The 21,245-nt window shown below is 35.7% G+C and overlaps 1 protein-coding gene across 1 annotated transcript in view; it reads left to right on the forward strand.

Moving 5' to 3' along the window:
- LOC127154999 (solute carrier family 41 member 1) overlaps positions 1–21,245 on the forward strand; it is a 90,350-nt gene that overhangs the window by 3,525 nt on the left and 65,580 nt on the right. The window contains exon 2 of the mRNA XM_051096899.1: positions 4,875–5,085. The gene's annotated coding sequence lies outside the window, so the exon portion shown is untranslated. The remainder of the gene's footprint in view (positions 1–4,874; positions 5,086–21,245) is intronic.

The following is a 21,245-nucleotide window of genomic DNA, read 5'->3' on the forward strand; positions in this document are numbered from 1 at the left end:
CCTGTCTCCCCCTAGTAAAAAATAATAGATTTAAAATGCATTTATTTTATACTAAATATAGTTCAAGTCTATTAACATATTTACTGACATATTGCTTGAGACTTCCTGATATAAAAATTATAATTTAACTTTATTTGAAGTACTACTTGTGCACAATGCACATTTCTTAATATTGAGCCTAACATAATTTAAATGCCACTATTGATGAGGATTATATAATCTTTAAATAATATCTTTAGATGCAAAATATATAAAGTGTACCTAAATTATACTTGCAATAGTTTCACTTTAGCACAACCAAATATACTTCAGTACATTTTTAGTTGGACTTCAGCACTACTTCTGCACATTTAAAGTGCATTAAGTACAAAATTAGTTGTTCCAATTTTGCAGACTTTAAATATACCAGATTAGTATACTGAAAGTACAGGTTATTTTTAAATACATGTTAGTATATTTATTTTTCATTGGACAAACAAAAACTTTTTTTTTTTTTGCAAAGTTAGTAAGAACATTGTTAAAATAGTCCATGTGACAGGCTTAGGCTATTTCCATGTTGCAAAATAAGGTTTCATTCCAGTGAGTTTAGGTTAATTTAGAGGATAGCAGGCTTTTAATGAGTGCTTTCAAGGAAAATAGCCAGCCATTTAAAGTGCATTAGAACATTTGAAGTGCATTAAGTACAAAATTAATTGTTCCAATTCAGCAGACTTTAAATAAACCTGATTTTTTGTGCTCAACAGAAGAAGGAAATTCATACATGTTTGGAACAAGTGAAGGGTGAGCAAATTATGACAGAATTTTCATTTTTGGGCGAACTATTAAGGAAAAAAATATTGTCTGATTACGTCATTAACTGATTTTTACCATGCATCTCTGCCATATGTACATCAACTTGACATAGTCACCACTAGTAAGCTACTGCTAAACATTTAACTTTAATTTTATGTAAACCTGCTTTGCAACGATTTGTATTGTGAAAAGCGCTATACAAATAAATTTGAAATGAATTTAATTGAATTGAAGAAAACACAAACTGGCGTTATTTTTCTTCTCCGCAACAGCCTTTTTGTCTCAGTAAAATGGCCGTATATACTATATGGTAGTGTATGGTGCTCCATGACCATGTCTATATTTCTTGACCCCGCTTCACTGCTGCTGTTATTTATGACGTCAGTATTTTTGGGTCATTAAATGCTTCTCTGACTGATGTAAGGTGACCGTGGCCTGTCGAGGAAAGCCATGTGGATTGCATTGGGGTGGAACGGCTATACATTTCAGAAATGGACTGAGAGTTTGCAGGCTAAATAGAACATTTGAAGGTTTATCTGTTTATATTAAAGGGAAGGTTCACTCAAAAATGAAAATTCTGTCATTAATTACTCACCCTCATATCGTTCCAAAACTGACCTTCGTTCATCTTTGGAACACAAATTAAGATATTTTTTATGAAATCTGAGAGCTTTCTCACCCTGCATAGACAGCCACTCAACTGACACGTTCAAGGCCAAGAAAGGTAAGAACATCGTTAAAATAGTCCATGTGACACCATTGGTTCAACCGTAATGTTATGAAGCTATGATAATACTTTTTGTGCACAATAAAACAAAACAATTAAGCTTCTTTTAAAGCTGCAAGAAGCCTTGAAAGGGCCTTCGTACTCAGGCTCACCACCACCCGGTGGCTTTAGGAAAACAGCGAATGAGGAGTTCATTAGAATGTAAAACATGCCACTTCCTGTTGCCAGCAGGTGGCGCTATGGCTATAACTAAATATGTTCATGGTCGTGTGATCAGGACAGGACTCTTATCAAATGTGAATTTTGGTGCAGATCGGACATTGTATGCTTGAATTATAACAACTTCCTTTTTCATGGCGAAACATTGAAGTGTGTCAGGCCGCCACTGACACGCTCCCTTCAACGAAAATTCAAGATCTTTGCAATTTAACATCACAAATGGCATTAGATTACATGGACCAAATTTGGTGTTGATCTGTTTAAATCTATAGGAGGTGTTTGTTTAAATACAACGATACATGCATGGACGAGAAGAAATATTTGAATAAAGTTATTTTTGCTTGTCTTTTGCACAAAAAAAATTTGTCGTAGCTTCATAAAATTACAGTTTATCCACTGATGTCACATGGATTATTTTATCAATGTCCTTACTACCTTTCTGGGCCTTGAACATGTCAGTTGCGTTGCTGTCTATGCAGGGTCAGAAAGCTCTCGGATTTTATCAAAAATATCTTAATTTGTGTTCTGAAGATGAACAAAGGTCTTACGGGTTTGAAACGACATGAGGGTGAGTAATTAATGATGGAATTTTCATTTTTGGGTGAGCTATAACTTTAATGGCAATCCTTGATAACGTAAAACATTTCTGTAATTGTTTCTTCAGAAACTGTAAAAATGTAAATACTACATGTGTTTGTATGTGCACGTGTATCTCAAACACTACGGTAGTGAAAAGTTATTTTCACCCAGCTTATGATCTGCCAACACTCACTTGGCAAAAAACAAAATCAGCATAAATCTGTCTCATTAATCTTCACCCAAAGATGGAATACTCTAATCTGAGCATACATACAATAGCTCTGCTTGCCCATGGGTAGAAACAAGCCAAAATCAACACAGCATTTAGTAGTAAAGCGTATTCCCTTAAGACAAACTACTGATCATATATTCAGGTCTTGAACCACCAACACAGAGACACAATTTAGAAAGAAACGGGGCAATTGTGCCAACGAGCCTGCGGAGAATTACTCAGTGTTGCGTAACATTATACAATGGGCTCTCTTCAACAGTACGAACTTTAAATAAAGCTCTTTCTAAGTTACTAAGTGCAGTGGAACAACGCTCTTACGTCCAATAAGAGCTTTTCTCGTATGCTTCAGCTTGTGGTTGCCAGTTTTTTTGCTGATCTCATAAAAGCCGCCCGCAGCTGTATGTCACCATTGTGGATCACTCTCTGATGAAGCCGTGTGTGACGCATTCACACTACTTGAATAGCATGAATGCTGAGTCATATTTGCAGGCCTAATCGAGGCGATGGCTGAATTTATTCCACGCTGTGAGCTAGTGATCTATGATCAGTGGTCCAAAGAACAGATGGGCCACATCTTGAACAGTTTTACAGGCCCATTGAACAGAGCAAAGATGGCTCTAGGGTCAGTGGATATTCGGAGCTTAGCCAGACCACTCTGGATGCACATGGGCTCATCTCTTGATTAAATATTGCAATGTGATGTTTTGAAATTACATTTTGTTGAAATAAAATATCTGCAAAACACATTTGTTAAATAATAAAAAGTACTTAATATAGGGATAGTTCACCCAAAAATGTAAATTCTGTCATTAATTACTCACCCTCATGTCATTCCAAACTCGTAAGACCTTTGTTCATCTTCAGAACACAACTTTAGATATTTTTGACGAAATCCAAGCGCTTTCTGACCATGAATAGACAGCAACGCAAATGACACGTTAAAGGCCCAGAAAGTTAGTAAGAAAATTGTTAAAATAGTCCGTGTGACATCAATGGTTCAACCTTAAAGGGGTCATCGGATGCTAAGTTCACTTTTTCATGTTGTTCAAACATTAATGTGTGTTGCCAGTGTATGTACAAATCTATGCTATAATGATAAAAATCCATGCAGTGGTTTTTAATTAATCTGTAAGAAAAATCCCCTTTTTCAAATTAAGCAATTCTCAGATACCTGTCGGTGTGACGCTCCCACGATAGTTGATTGACATGAACGTCTTACCTCAGATCGGCTGTCACAGTCCAACCTCCATTGTTTCGATGCTGGAGCAGGGATGTAAGTTAGACAAGCATATCTGGATGTAATAACGAACATAGTGGTCCTCATTTACTCCCGACATCTGAGCGGCTGAAGATGCAGTGGATTAAGTTTGTTCGTGAAGGGAATGCGCCTCCCCATCTACATAAATGCATCTATGTTCGCGCAAATCATTAGTAATCCAGCTTCACCTACAGAAGAAGTGAGTAGAAGCATTTTTTTAATGAATCTCTGCAATCACCTTTCGTAATAATGTGCTAGCTAGCAAGTTTAGCGGCCAAACGTGGCTAAATGCGGCTAAATTAAACAGGCTCGTCACTCCACAGAGAGAAGAGAGGGGCGGGGCGAGCAGAGCTCATTAACATTTAAAGCAGCCTTGACCAGAACAGGATGATTTTTGCAGAGATGAATTCAGCAAGGTAAAAAGGGTGTTGTTTTACACAACCATTGAGAATTTTAAACCAAAGTATATTATAGACTTTTCATTAAGACCCTAAAGAATCATATCAACTTGTGGAAAATGGGCATCCGATGACCCCTTTTAATGTTATAAAGTTGCAAGAATAATTTTTGTGCGCAAAGAGAATAAAAATAACGACGACTTTATTTAAAAATTTGTTTACTTCTGTGCCAGTCTTTGAATGAAGGTCCTACGGGTTTGGAATGATATGAGGGTGAAAACTAATGACAGAACTGTTGTATTTGTTAACATTTGTTTTTGTTTGAGCGGAAATAGTTTTACTGCTACTGCTGTTTGTTACAATTCCACTTGTTTACCTATAGTGGCTATTGAATTGAAAGTCATGCATATTCATTAAAATAGCTATTTCCATGTTGCAAAATAAGCTGAATACTGATGCCGGTTTCATTCCAGTGACTTTAGGTTTATTTAGAGGTTAGCAGGCTTTTAATGAATGCTTTCAAGGAAAATACATTTGCTGGATTAAATTTGCCAAGTTCATGCAACCATGCTTTCATAATTGAGTTTTGCAAAAAATGCAAATATCTTGGCTTGTGCTTTTAAGTTTATTGAACACCACTATAATCTGCTTTGTGTTTGTGTGTTTCAGAGTTGAGTCTTTGGAAACTTGAGCGCTTGGTGGTTGAGGTTGGAGGTTGCAAAGTCATTTCCAGCAGGAGTTCAGTGTTGTCTGAAGCTTTAGACTCTCTGCTGCCCCCATCAGATCTGGAGAATCCATAAATTTATGTGATTTTACTGCAGGCTTTGGCTTGTGCACAACCGGATGAGTTCACAATCTCTGGAAGATACTTGAGTTTAAGGTAAGTTGGCTTGAAGTTTATGTTTTGTAAGACAGGGCTGGTGATTTTACTTCAAAATGGCTCCCCTTGTTTTACTTAATTCAGCTTTAAAGATTCACTCAGTATGTTTGTTTACATTTCATTAGCACTTTTTCAGTGGTTTTGAACTTTTATACTGATGCCTGTCGGTGTGGATGCATGAAATTTATTTACAACCTGCTACCGGTTCAGATTAAAGCTTTGGGCCTGTTTCTTCTGGTTTGTTGTTGTCTCATACTACACACATTATAGAGTGTTTTCACGACACAACATTAATTGGTCATATTGGCGGCGATGAACGTAAACAATACCACTGAACTGAACAAAACCCGTGTATTTTGCTGATTATTGCTGCTGAAAATGATCAATTATTGTCATGTTTTGGGCTGTACTAATCGGTCGGACTGGGAAAAACATTTGTCAAAACTGTCAAAAGTTATAAGAAATCAAGAAGAAGTCTGAGGAACAAAAGGCGTTTGTGGTTGGCCATACTGAACCAGGATTTCCAGGGCAAGAATCTTGACAACATTCACGTTTGTTCTTATCGTTTTCAGTCAGGTAGGTCAAATACTAGGCTAGTATCTTAATTAATACTGCTCATATGTATCTTTACCACCTATTAACTTTAGTTTGTCAAAATATTGTGACCTTTCTTGCTTACTAAGTCCTTCTCTATATGATTTAGCAGCTTCCACAAATTTTTTCCATTGTTTAGACAGCATAAATTAGCGAACAACGTATTCAGTAGTACCACTGTGCAATCCATGCTGTTGTTTACATCCATATATCGCCAGTATGGCCGTGCATCTGGTATTGTTACTCTTAATACAAGTAGTTTTAACTGGGTCATCTGCATGACCAGGCAGGTTATGATGGCATTGTCTGTTAAAGGGCCATCTGCTGTGTTTACACTGAAAAGTTATTTTTCTAGGCCACTAATAAATCTGATTCTTCATCTTGAGTTGTACAACTCTAATCATAATTCTCAGAAGTACTGTTTATTTCTTTGGATAAAACTTTTTTGAATTAGCATTTCTTAGAGATAATAAGAATTTAGGCAACCCACATCTTAAAAACAAATGCCACTGGTCTATTATATTACACATTTTCTTTTATTTTTATCATTTCTTTACAATAACTGCTCGTATTACATTTTCACTGTGTAATTTGGAAAGAAGATTAGACTCCTGGTACATTTTATATCTGGGGACACACTTCATATCACTTATATAATTTTGTAAATTACTATTTTATGCTTGTTACTGCATTTTGTTAATGAGTCCCCGTTGGAACCGTATCTGTCTTATCCTGAAGTATTGCCGACATTACATGCTTTTGTGCTGCTTCAAAAGGAATGAATTCCGGATATCAGTCTTTGTGCTTGAAATAGAATGTGAGCCAGTGAAAACACTGAATAGATAATGGTAGACTTTGATTGCATCCTGTTTAATTCACTCTGTCAGAACTCATCAGAAATAGACGACCTCATCAGCTTCTAACAAGCTGATTTCAAAGAATGATGAAGTAGGCCACAGGCTTCTGTTTGTGTTTGCATGTTGCTGGCACATCGGGTCAGAACTGGAACAATGAGTGTTTTTCTTTTGTTAAGGGCATCTGAGTTCCATCAGTCTAATACGCTGTCCTATGATAAACATTTGTTTTTACTTGTCTAAGGTTACTTAGGCAACTTATTTATTTATTCATTTTTATTTTATACAGTGCTGGTCAAAAGCATTTGGAATTAGTGTTGGGCGATTAGCTCCACAGTCATATCCTTCTATCTTCAGTCTGTGAGGTCACCGATCATGCTAATTTATTTAATTATTTACTTAATTTCTTAGCCAGAGCATAAACCAACTCCAGGGTGAGGCTGAAAGCAGCCTAATGTTAGTGTAATCTTTTAACTAAATATATAAAATATTTTTAATATGACTGAATTTGTATTTAATGTGATAACAGTTTAATAGAAACATTGTAGGTTACTAATTATAATGTTTACATTTCCTCTTTTCAAACCGTCGCTACAGAAAACGAGCAAAGGACATTTACATTATTAAAAAAACATCATCACTGACTTCAGTCTAGCTCGAATTTATGCACTTTAAAAAACACTCGAGTCATAATCAGTGAAGCTATCTACACTGTACATTGAATAAATCTCTTATATTTACATTGCACGTGCATCTGCACTTTGTTGTTTATGATGAGAAAATTCGCGAGCGCACGCACTTAACAACAAAACTCCGGTGTGTCAGCAATGACTCATCTGAACGCCTCTGATTGGCCATTGTATTCATAAAGTCAACAGAATCATGTGTGATTGGTTATAAGGCGCAACACTGTAAAACGCGGAAAAAGAAATATGATGAAACAAATAAGCCCTAATATTGATTATATAGTATTACTAGCCTGATAATAATAATAATACTATTAATAATGGTCTGTAATTGTCTCAAAGGCTCACCAAGGCTGCATTTTTTAAAAGTTTAATTAAAAATTTATGAATTTAAAAATGCTTCTGTTAATCAAGAATTTGGAAAAATATTAAGCAGGACAAACTGTTTTCAACATTGTTACAATAAGAACCATTTTAATGATGGAGAACCAAAATAATTAATAATAATTGATCACCAAATTAGCATATTAGAATGATTTCTGAAGGGTTGTGTGACACTGAAGACTGGAGTAATAATGCTGAAAATTCAGCTTTGGCATGACAAGATTATGTTTTTGAAAGAAGTTTCTTATTTTTAACAAGGCTGGATTTATTGTGAAATATTATTGCAATTTAAAATAACTGTTTTATAATTTAATATACACTACCAGTCAAAAATTTTTGAACAGTAAGAAGTCTCTTCTGTTCACCAAGCCTGCATTTATGCAAAACAAAGTACAGCAAAAACAGTACAATTTTGAAATGTTTTTACTATTTCAAACAACTGTTTTCTATTTGAATATATTTAAAAATGTGATTTTTCCCTGTGATTTCAAAGCTGAATTTTTGGCATCATTAATCCAGTCAAATGATCCTTCAGAAATCATTCTAATATTCTGATATGCTGCTCAGAAAGCATTTATTATTATTATTATTATTATTATGTTAAAAAAGTAGAAATGTTTCAGATTTCTTTGAATAGAAAGTTCAGAAGAACAGCATTTATCTGAAATATTTTGTAACATTTATAAATGGCTTTATCATAATTTCGATCAATTTAAATCATCTTGCTAAATAAAAGTATTCATTTCCAGAATTTCTTTCCCCTCAAAAAAAAATAAATAAATAAATAAATAAACTGACTCCAAGCTTTTGAATGGCATAGTGTATAATGTTACAAAAGCTTTTTATTTCAGATAAATACTGATCTTAGAATCTTTCTGTTTATCAAAGAATCCTGAAAAACAATGTACTCAGCTGTGTTAAATATTGATTATAATAATTATAATGCAACAAAATGCAAATCAACATATTAGAATGATTTCTGAAGGATAATGTGACAGTGAAAACTGGAGTAATGATGCTGAAAATTCAGCTTTGATCACAGGAAATTACATTTTAAAATATATTCAAATAGAAAGCAGTTATTTTAAATTGTAAAAATATTTTATTACTGTTTTTGCTGTATTTTGGATCAAATAAATGCAGGCTTAGAAATTCTTTAAAAAAACATTAAAAATCTTAAATCAAAAACTTTTGACTAGTAGTGTATATTGCATTATAAAACAGTAATTTAAAATTGTAATAATATTTCACAATAAATCCAGTCTTGTTAAGCATAAGAAACCTCTTTTAAAAAATCAATTATTCCACCGGTAGGGGAAAATCAAACAAATATGCATATATACAAATATTATAGCATTAAAAGCACATATGGCTCATAACACTTGCGTTCTTGTGCGTAGTTTTGCTACTGATCATAATCTGCGTAATCATATTTGTGGAGTTTGACTGATGTTAATGTGAATGCAGTCCTAAAAACATTTCTTGGACAAGTTAATGATTAAAATTGCAGGATACGTATGTGTGTCTGTCTTTATGTGTTTTTAAGAGTGAGCGAGAACACTGGTACATTTTGTGCCCTCCACAGCCGTCACTGCCAAACACATCAAATTAGATCGGTGTTGTTGTGTCTTTGGCTACGAAGGGGCACCAGAAGGCCCTTTGTGGTTCCTTCCTACTCCCGTTTTTCGCATTAGTCCGCTCCATTGCTTTTAAAAATAAAACAAGACATTATACAGATGAAATGTAAGAGTCAGCGGCCTTTGAGATGCATCTAAATTTTCCATTTTGAATGCAGCACACGTTCACACTCTGCGTCATATAGTGAATCCGCACAGTAAATACTCTGATACAAAGCGTGTGCTGTACGGTACATTGTGTGCAGTTCTTGGGCAGAGAAAGGTACAAAAGCAAAGCTGTTTCTGTGCCTTCTCAACATATTTTTAGCCTCTTTAACATGCTGTTATGAATGTGATGTCATCACACTGGGCCAATCGAGAGCCAAGGAGCCGTCTCTCATGATCGAAATATATTATTCTTATCACAGAGGGGGTCGTAGAGAGGAGCAAACACAAGGGGTTAGTCACATTTCCTTAGCACAATACAGCACGGCTCACATCGAAAGCCGTGGATTGTCTGTCCTCAGGAGTGGGAGGGGGGTGTTGCTGGGGCCCTTCATCGCTTGGAGGGGTGTTGTGGGGCCCCTGTATCCCCATGCCCAAACACGCTCCACAAGTCTTTCACTCGGCACATTTCAAAACAAGCACGTTCTGGCTCAGTTAGGGACTGTGCAAAATTTGCTCGCAAATACAGGGCTGGCAATGCACGCTCTGAAAAACTGTGTCTTGAAAACTACCCTCAGACACAGTCTGGCCCCAGCGAGATGAATGAAATGAAAGGACGACGATTATAGCCTCTTTTTTTCTTTCAAATTGCTATACAGGAAAAAAAAACAGCAAATGGAGTCTCGTCTGAAAGAATGAAAACAAGTCTTGATTTCAAATGCATTTGGGCTTCTCCTGTACATTTCTCTTGTGTTAAGGATGTTTTGAATTATATTTTTAATGGAGAATATGACACATATGAGAATTAATTAATTATTTATTGATTTTTATTTTTTATTTGATATAATCTTTAGAGTGATCTAAAGTATTTTTACATTTATACAGTCACATTTGGTAACGTGTTTTGTGTTAGATTTGAGGTTTTCAAAAATCTGCCAAAATCCACTTTCAGCAGATATACACATTTAAAATGATTGGGAAATCACAGGTTTTTGCCCAATATAATTTTTTCTAGAATGAGAATGTCTCTGAATCAATGAATAAAATATTTCTAAATGTCAACTTTTCTCCTTTCTACTTACTGATTTAAAAAAAATAATAATTAAATTAAATTAATCTGTCATCTTTAGAGTCATTTGATCTGTTTGTACATTTGTAGCTACTTTTGTTGTTGTTTTTTTTTGTTACTTTTGTTGAGTTTTATGTCAACTTTGAAGCTTACAAAAAATCTGTGTAAATTCACTTTTAGCAGATAAACACATTAAAATGTCCTTGAAACAATGCCATCTCTGCTTTCCTCCTTTTTACATATTTAATTTAATTTAAAATTCAAATGTAATTTACAATTTAATTTAATTACATTTAATTTAATTACATTTAATTTTTTTGAATTTAAATGAAAATGTAATTTTAAATGTAATTAAATAAAAAAATACATTTAATATTTTAATTCAAATTTTAAATCCTAATTTAATTTAAAATTGAATTAAAAATGTAATTGAATTTACTTTAATTTAATTGATTGTTTATTATCTTTAGAGTAATTTGAACTATTTGTATATTTATATAGTCATATTTGGTTATGTGTGTTTTGAGGCTTACAAAAAAGCATCAAAAATTAATCTTCCACAGATATACACATTTAAAATGTAGTCTTTTGGAAAATCACACTAAAATGTCCTTATTGTCCTTATTGATTTCTTTAAAAAATTATTATTATTATTATTTTTTTACATTTAATTTAATTTCTTTTTAATTTAATTTAATTTAATATATTTAGAGTGGTTTGAACTGTTTGTACATTGATACATTAATATTAATATAGTAACGTGTTGAGGCTTATAAGAAAATCGACTAAAATTCACCTTCAGCAGATATTTAATAAATGTATTTTTATTTAATTTAAATAATTTAATTTAATATTTAATTTAATATAATATTTAATGTTTATTTTGTTTTATTTGAATTTAATTGAATAATTTAATTTAATATCATCTTTAGAGTGATTTGAACTATTTGTACTTTTAAAAATTAATATTTGGTAATGTGTTGAGGCTTACAAAAATCTGCTAATATTCATCTTCAGCAGATTTACACATTTAAAATCTAAAATTCTTAAAATTACATACAATTCTTTCTGGAAAAAAAAAAATGTCATTGAGACAATGAATGCCATGTCTAAATGTCAATTTTTCTTCTTTCTCCTTCTTTAAAAATTTAATTTAATTTAATTTAGTTTAGTTTAATTTATTTTTTACATTTAATTATTTAATTACATTTATTTTTAATTTCTAAATTAAATAATTTTATTTTATTTATATTTAATTACATTTTAACTTAATGTTTATTTTATTTTAATTGGATTGAACTATTTGTACTTTTATAAATTAATATTTGGTAATGTGTTTAGGCTTACAAAAAATCTGCTAAAATCTGCTAAAATATAAAACTATAAAAATGACATAAAATTCTTTCTAGAAAGGAATGTCCTTGAGACAATGAATGCCATGTCTAAATGCCAGCTTTTCTCCTTTCTCCTTTCTCCTTATATTTATTTTTTGTTTAGGTTTAGTTTAAGGCTAAAACTCATCTTGAGCAGATACACATTTAAAATGTTGCTGACTCATCCTGCACTACACAGGTTTTAATCCATTAAAATTCTTTCTAGAATGAGAATGCCCCTCCCCTTTATACCACATACAGTATAAAGTCACAACTGTGACATGGCTAAAAGGCCTTTGATATGTCCTGTCCCAACTTCCTAATAATAAAGTCCATAAAGTCTGTAAGTTTTATGGGGGTCTCTAAGTCAAACAATGAAAGATTCAGTAAATCCCCCAGCGCTGAGTTGTCACCTCAGTACGCCTCAGTCTGTAACCATTGTGGCTTTCGGCACTTTGCCAAACTCTTGACAACAGGATCCTGTTCTTCCATTTCACTAATACCCACATGCTTTTTTTCTGTATGTGCACAATCCTTTCTCTCTGTGTCTGTCTAATTTTTCCCTGGCTGTATCTCTCTCTGTCTCTCTCTTTCTCTCTGAAAACACAGTGCTTGTACTGTGAGGCCTGTTGTCTGACTAAAAGCTGTGCTAGTATCTGTAAACATGCTGTATGGTCTGGCCTCATCACGTCCTCAGAAGACTTTGAGAACAAGGCGTCTTGCATAAATTAACATAAACACTGTTAAGTGTTTGAATTTTCCCTAATTACATTATCACCATGGGATCCTCACAGACTCGCCCACTACATCTGATAGCAGCAACTCTGCGAAGCGTTACCTCAAAGTTGTTCAGGTGCGGGGAAAATCACACAAGCGGCACCGCAAGGATTAAAATCAAATTCAGACTGAAAATAAGCTCGCTTCGTAAATAAACTCACTTGTGTCACCGCAAACCCAATTTCAAGTCGCTGTCCCGAAAAAGATCTGCTCGCCTGTAGAGTAAACACAGTGTATTTCTATCTTCATGAATGATCCCTGTTATGGATGACCTACATTTTTAGAGGTGTTTGCTGAGGCAAGCGATACGATGACTGTTGCTTATGCTGTGGTTTACTGATCTGAACAAACCCTCTAACCATAAGTGTTAAATTTAGGTCTTGCACCCGCACTGTTTGTGCAACATACATGACTGATACCTCAAAATGTGTGGCTTTTTGAGAAGTGGTGTGCTAGTAGTTCTCTAAACGATCAGACTGGGGAACTCAAGCTATGTAAAGTGACCAAAACAACATACTAACTGTATAGCAACCTTTCAGAACTTCCTAGCAATGGGCATGGAAATACCCTGGAAAACACCCTCCCCAAAAAACAGACATAACACCCTAGGGTGTTATAAGAACGACCTAGGGTGTTATAAGAGCCACTAAGAATGACCTAGCAACAACATAGCAATCTTTTGGAACAACCTAGCAACCACACAGCAACATTCCACAACACCCTAGTATTGATAAAGAGATTGCCCTGCAATTATAGAAAAACATGCTAAAGCTTTTCAGAACACCCTAGCAACTGCATAGCAACCATCCAGAAAACATTAGCAACGGCATAGAAACCCTCTAAGAGCACCCTAGCAACCGCATAGCAACACACTAAAAACCTTTTACAACACCCTTGCAATCATCCAGAAAATCCTGGCAACCTTTAAGAACACCCTAGCAACATCCTACCATAAAATACCCTGGAAAAATGCAGAAAACCCTCTCAGAACACCCTAGCAACTGCACAGCAACACACTCAGATCACAATGACCCAATGAATGCTTAAAACACACATGCATAGAAACACACTAGAAACCTTTCAAAACACCCTACCAAGCACATAGCAACCGTTCAGAACACCCTACTATAAAATTGCTTAGAACACCCAGAACACATAGTAACCATATAGCAACACACATAAAACCTTTCTGAACACCCTAGCAACTGCATAGCAAACTTTCAAAACACCCTAGCAACCACATGGCAACTATCTAGAACACCCTATCAGCACCCTAAAATGACCTAGAACACCCAGAGCACATAGCAGCCACATAGCATCACACTAGAAACCATTCCGAACACCCCAGAAACTGCATAGCATCCTTTCAAAACATCCTAGCAACCGCATAGCAACCATACAAAACACCTTGTCAACACCCTGAAATGACCTAGAACACCCAGAGCGCATAGCAACACACTAAAAACTAGGGATGCACGATATTATCGGACTGATATCGGAATCGGCCGATAATGACTTCAAATGTAAATATCGGCATCGGCCCGATATGAAAAATTATGCCGATATGTTTTGCCGATAAGATGAATATGTTAACTCACATGTGCTAAGGGTGTGCTAGGGATTAGATCATGTCAGCAGTGTGGCTCATTCTTGAAGCAAAGTTTTGACTGAATGAGGAGTAGATTCACTGTTTTGTATCGCTGCATTTAAACTGAGAATACACATACAGAATGAGGCATAGCAATAGCACGTGCAGTGGCAGCAGCGGCTATAGGAGAAAGCGCGCCGTTGTTCCATTTGGGATAATTTACTGTTGCCTGTTTCATATCCAGTCACTAGATCGCTAAATGCACATTTTAAATGGTTTTATGGTGCTCTTTGTTGTATTTTGAAACCCAATGGCTGTGTTTGCACATGACATGATCTGCATTTAAAATAAAAAGTAATTACGGCGCGCGGTCAGTGAATTCTCTTTCTTCGGCGGCGCAACGGCAAAACACACTGTTGCTCATATGAAACATTTTCGTGAATATGACACAAGTGAGGTACAAAGCATTCTTTATAAGTTAAATAATTGGTTAGCAGGCAAATGTTAGTAGCGACCATACTTTTGGATTCATGCAGTTCGAGCCAATACATTTAAAGCCATAAGCGGCTGTGTGTCCTGTTTTCCCGGTTGGTCACGAATTGCCACAAACTTAATAATATTTATAGTTTCTTTTCACAAATCATCACCGTCTCACCCTTTAATTTCGCAGGTTTGTTTTCTTGTCATTTACTTTTAATCCATGTTGTCGGATCATTTATGCGGGTAAACTGCGTGTGGGAAATAAAAGATTTCGTGGCAATAAATTAAGAATTCGTTAATACGACTTTTTAATTCGTTCCCTTATTTTACAAATTAATAAATTAATAAAACGTAGGAACGAATTAACAAGTTGTAGGAAATAATTATGTTCGTGTCCCGCAGCCCTGTCAGAGCGCAGTGCACCGTATAAAATAATTAGAAATTATAATTAAACATGACTTAGTGACTACATTTCTATTACTTTCTTTCCATGTTGAATGCCTTTGTATTGCAGGGCTCTAGAATGATCAAAACTGTCACTTTTTTTTTTTTTTTTTTTTTTTAAATGTGCAAGTTAAAATTTGACGTGGTCGCACTGCTCCATACAGCGCGGGTTACAGAGTTACAAAGCCGTGGCATATTCAGGATTTCACTGATCACGCAAAGAGTAGTTTTCGTTGTGAGCGCTTCGGGTGTAGAGCCTGGTTTGTATTTGTAGTGTCAGCACGAGCCAGGTGGTGACGGCAAAAAAGGACGCGACTATTCTGGAAACGATGGCGGACGGAGGATTTGGTTTTCGAGTAGGGTAAAAGACCGCTTGTTAAACCAGAGAAGGTAAACATGTTGGTATTCTTGTGCAAAAAAAGTGTACTGTTTTGCCAGTTGGTCACGAATTGCCACATAACTTAATATTTTTATTTTCCCAAATCCTCACCCTCTCACCCTTTAATTTCTTAGGTTTATTTTCTTGTCATTCACTTTTAATCCATGTTTTCGTATCTCTTACTGTGATAAATTGCGGGTGGGAAATAAAATATTTCGTGGGAATAAATTAACAATTCATTAATACTACATATTAATTCGTTCCCTCATTCTACAAATTAATAAATTAATAAATCATAGGAACGAATTAAGAAATTGTAGCAATGAATTATGTCCTGTTCATGTCCCGCAAAGCACCCTCACAGTCACCCAGTTTAGTTCTACTTTTCTGTTTTCGTTTTGAAATGTTGTATTCAGATTGCGAATTCGAAAGTGAAAGCATCCGAAGTTCGGCTTATAACATAGCAAAAGTGAACTTAATTTACAAAATTCAGATCATAAATAATGCTAGTCTACTGATGAAAAAGAAGGGATTGAATGTAAACCACTCATTACTATTTATTTAATCCTAACGAATAAGTTATTGTTAAAAACTAACTTTCCAAATAAAATGATATATATCGGTATCGGTATCGGTATCGGCCAAAATGAGATGACAAAATATCGGCATATCGGATATTGGCAAAAATCCAATATCGTGCATCTCTACTAAAAACCTTTCTGAACATCCTAGCAACTGCATAGTAACCTTTCAAAACCACATAGCAACCATCCAGAACAAAATATGAACACCCTAAAATACCCTAGAACACCCAGAGCACATAGCAACTGCATAGCAACACACCAGAAACTATTCCGAACACCCTAGAAACTGCATAGCATCCTTTCAAAACACCCTAGCAACACCTTAAAATGCCATAGAAGACCCAGAGCGCATAGCAACCACATAGCAACACACTAGAAACCTTTCAGAACAACCTAGCAACTGCATAGTAACCTTTCAACACAACCTAGCAATCACATAGCAACCATCCAGAACACCCTATCAACACCCTGAAATGACCTAGAACACCCAGAGCGCATAGCAACACACTAGAAACCTTTCAGAACAACTGCATAGTAACCTTTCAAAACACCCTAGCAACACTATGGTAACACAGAACATCCAGAACACTTAGTAATAATTTAGAAGCACATTAAAAACCTTTTAGAACACCCTAGCAACTGCATAACAGCTTCAAAATACCCTAGCTACACTATAGGAACATAGAACACCTAGTAACCATTAACAACACAACACGTTAAAAACGTTCAAGCACAGTAGTAACTGGATAGCAACACCTTGGCAACCATCTGTAACACTTTAGAATAATGGTGAGTTTTAGGCGGGAAACAGCATAAATTATTAAAACAAACAAACAAACAAAAAATGAAATAATAAATAAATAATACATAAATGAACAAAAACAGAATTAAACACAATGAATAATAATCTATTTTAATTTCTGCCTAATTAAATATCTGTTTTAATTTAATCTTTCATTTCTATGAATGCTGCAGAATGTGTTTCCAAACTGTTTTTCATTTCTTTCAGTCACTCGTTAAATTTTGATTAGGAAAAAGACTGTGAAGTGTGAAATGGAAATATGAAGTGCAAGAAACAGGAAAAAGTGTGTGGGGGAAGAAAGAAAGTTTGTCAGCTACAGTGGTTAACGGAGAAAAAAACAACACAGAAACCCAATATCCCTAGAGAACCAGTCCGAAAAACAGAGCGAGCGAAAGACCCAGATAGAGGGATTCTACTATCACTGTGACAACAGTAACCATAAACAAGAATGAAACCGAGGGCCAGAGAAGCTCCGCCCCCTCCCTCGCTTCACTTCAAAGATAGGTGGTAATGATCCCGCTTACATAACAGTTGGAAGCACAGCGAGAGAGGGAGAAAGAGAGAGAGGCCCGTTCTGTGAGTGAGGGTGGATGGGGGCCCATTTTGTATAGGCCAAAAGAATGCCCATAAAGTGCTGCTTTTCACAGTAATTTATGAGCTCGGGGACATGAGGCCTGTGTTATGTTATTTACATTCACTTTTCATTTATTTTTGCAAAACAACTTGCATCACGAGCCAAAGGTGAAGCTGTATAAAAATGCACGCTGTATGTTGGGGTGATAAAGTTGTGCTCTCTGCCCTCTCAAAGAACTTTTATGAATGTATGGACCCCACTGTGTGCAGTTTGTACAGGGGAACATTTTGCACGACGGTTGCTTTTCGATCACGCACATATGCTCAACGGGGAGCGGTTAAACGAATGCAAAGCCAGCTTTATAGCTGCATGTTTTTGTGAGGCATATTTGTTGCAAATGTAAAGCAGATTGTGGATGTTTGTGTATTGTATCACATTGCCAGTGAAAAAAGAAAAACAAACCTTTTTTATTAATTATCATTTGTTTTTTTTGCATATCAAGCAAAAATTTAATATAGATTGGCTGGATTTGGTATCAAATGAGTTTTTTACTTGTTTTCACCTCATGAATGCAAGAGCCTCATGCTGTGATTTTCTGAAGGTGAGGCTCATGTTTGCCCTTAACAGGTTTGTTTATTCAGTGGAAAATAAAAGTGGAAACAGTGAGTTCTTTCACCGCGTCTTTACCATGTGTGTTTATGCGCATCTGTGTACGTGTGTGTGTTCGAGTGGTCGGACAGAGAGAGACCCATCTGGTTCCAAACACCCCCTGAGTTCTAATAAAGAGTACTGTACACATTTTTGCATTTAATTTCGTTTTATTATCTGTTGTGTGAGCCAGAATACTTAGATTAGCTCGCCTCATGCTGCATTCAAGCCATATTTAAATTGTTGTCATATAAGTAGAGAACTCTGCAGCCAACAGGGCAAAGTTTATGAAGTTATCTGGTTTTTAATTATGTTTTCAAAACGCTGGCAAAAACGTTATTTATACATCATTAATGGAATTTTTTTTTTCTGGAACGGTTTAATTGAAGGCTTATCTAGCATTTTTCTTAACATGTAGTTGTCTGTATAAATGACACTGCAATAGTATTTTAACAAAAAAAACAACAAAAAAAAAAACAAAATTAAAGTGTTATTTTCATCAAAAAATGAAAATTCTGTCATTGATTATTCTCACTTATGTTGTTCCAAACCCATAAGACCTTTGTTTATCTTCGGAACACAAATTACAAATCATAAATTTTAATGAAATCCGAGAGCTTTCTGACCCTCTATGGACAGGTCGACCAAAAAAAAAAATTGGAAGTGATAAAGACACGCAGTCTGTGACGGACAGATCATTAACCGCTGGTCTATGTGATTTAGGGAGGACATCCAAACGCTCGCCTATCATTCATCGACCTCAAATATGGCCTATCATCTGAAATATGTAACAACTTTACTTGGCTGCTCACCCTACTGTTAACGTAGAAAAATGTGCGCTATTCAAGTGTCTGTGCCGAGTGTGGAAACTGAATAGTAGCACAATTACTGCATGACAGATGGAGGCGCTGTTGCGGTCACTTGCTCTTAAAATACTCCATAATTCTTGGTCATACAGATAAGAGTAATGCATCTTTAGAATCTGTAAAGACTCTACGTTTATTTATGTGCACTCGCAGTAACAACAAAACATTGCACTTTTGTAAAATAACTTTCTGCTGTCACTTGCCTAGACATTAAAAATATCTCTATAGAGCAAAATGTCTACTTTAAATAGAAAACGAATATTCTCAGATTATGTAATCCATATGAAACATGCAAACAGGTGCATCACTACTGCAGAGATGATGAGTCACGGTTGCAGACTTCATCTCATAAGCCGAAAACAAAAAAGGTCTAGTTTAGCAATAAATTATTAAAATGTTAATGCAGCCTCCTTACTGTTTTTTCCCCTGACACATTCATAATTATTACTTCTGCCGGTGTGCTGTGGCAAGCTTATTAGGCTATGTAGGCAATTAAAGGCTCATTATTATGATGTAACGAAAATGAAAATTTTGTCATTTATCACTTATCCCCATGTCGTTCCAAACCCGTAAAAGCTTCGTTCATCTTTGGAACACAATTTAAGATATTTTGGATGAAAACCCGGAGGTTTGTGACTGTCCCATTGACTGCCAGGCAAATACCACTGTCAAGACCCAATGCGTACACCGTTCTGTGTCAGCCGCACTACACGGATACGTTTTCAACGTATATTTACGCTTTACTTTGAACGAAAATAGCGTATTCGGCGTACACAGTTTGCGTTCAGAAGATACTCTCCAAAATGGCGCTACGCTGACATGGAGACAAATTATTGAATAAAAATGTTATTTTTTTTCCTTCGCACACAAAAAGTACTCTCGTAGCTTTGTAAAATTACGGTTGAACCACTGATGTCACATGGACTGTTTTACTAATGTCCTTACTATGCTTCTGGGCCTGGGAACATTTCAGTTGCCTTGCTGTCTATGCTGTCGGATTTAATCAAAAATTTGTTTTCCGAAGATGAACAAAGGTCTTACGGGTTTGGAACATCATGAGGGTGAGTACTTAAAGGGGTCATTGGATGCTAAGTTCACTTTTACATGTTGTTTGAACATTAATGTGTGTTGGCAGTGCATGTACAAATCTAACCTATAATGATAAAAATCCATGCAGTGGTTTTTAATTAATCTGTAAAAATAATATTCCCTTTTTCAAATCGAACCATTCTCAGATGCCTGTCGTTGTGGCGTCACACCGATAGTTGATTGACATGAGCGGTTTACCTCAGATCAACTGTGAGAGTCCGCGCTCTTTGTTTCGTTGCCGGAGCAGGGATGTAAGTTGGTTTTTTTTATGAATCTTTGCGATCGTCTTTCCTAATAATGTGCTAGTTAGCAAGTTTAGCGGCTAAACGTGGCTAAAGTAAACAGGCTCGTCTCTCCACAGAGAGAAGAGAGGGGCGGGGCGAGCAAAGCTCATTTGCATTTAAAGCAACCTCGACCAGAATGAGATGATTTTTGCAGAGCTGATTTTGGCAAGGTAAAAAGGGTGTTGTTTTACACAACCATTGAGAATTTTTAACCAAAGTATATTATAGACTTTTCATTAAGACCCTGAAGAATCATATCAACTTGTGGAAAATGGGCATCCGATGACCCCTTTAATGACAGAATTTTCATTTTGGGGTGAACTATCCCTTTAATTTCTAGGATTTGCTGTTTCACTTCATAGCTATCGATGTGGTTAAACACAGTGTGGTCTTTCCTCACAATATTGCCCATATTTTGACTGTTGATTTTGACTGATGGTGCTTGCTCAGCGTTTGCATTTGGAACAGACCTTGAGGTTATCTGAAATTAGGTAAACACAAAAAAGGCCAAAAACCAGCTACAAGAGTTTATGTAACTTTAGGCAAGTTCTATACTAACTTAGATATGGCAAACGTTCGTAAGCAACCATAAAAGTTTACATGCACTTCCTCCGCAGCAGGACGCAGTGTGCTCAGGGGTACGCAGGTGTGCTTACCGCTTATAGCGGAGGCATGTGGCATACTTACATGCTACTCTGGGTTGTTTACGCACAAGCACGAGAGGGACTGGAAATATCTGAGGGACTTCTGTGACTTGGCCGTTTGTATCTCAGGGATGATGGGGTCTAATTTTACACACGCTGAATAGAAGGAGCGTTGAATCATGAAAGAGTTTTTTAAGATTGAGGGTGACACATTACTCGAGCGTTAATGCTACAGGCCGGTGTGTGCGGTGAGTGAGTGC

The sequence above is a fragment of the Labeo rohita genome, chromosome 23 (genome assembly GCF_022985175.1).
Source record: "Labeo rohita strain BAU-BD-2019 chromosome 23, IGBB_LRoh.1.0, whole genome shotgun sequence".
NCBI lineage: Eukaryota > Metazoa > Chordata > Actinopteri > Cypriniformes > Cyprinidae > Labeo > Labeo rohita.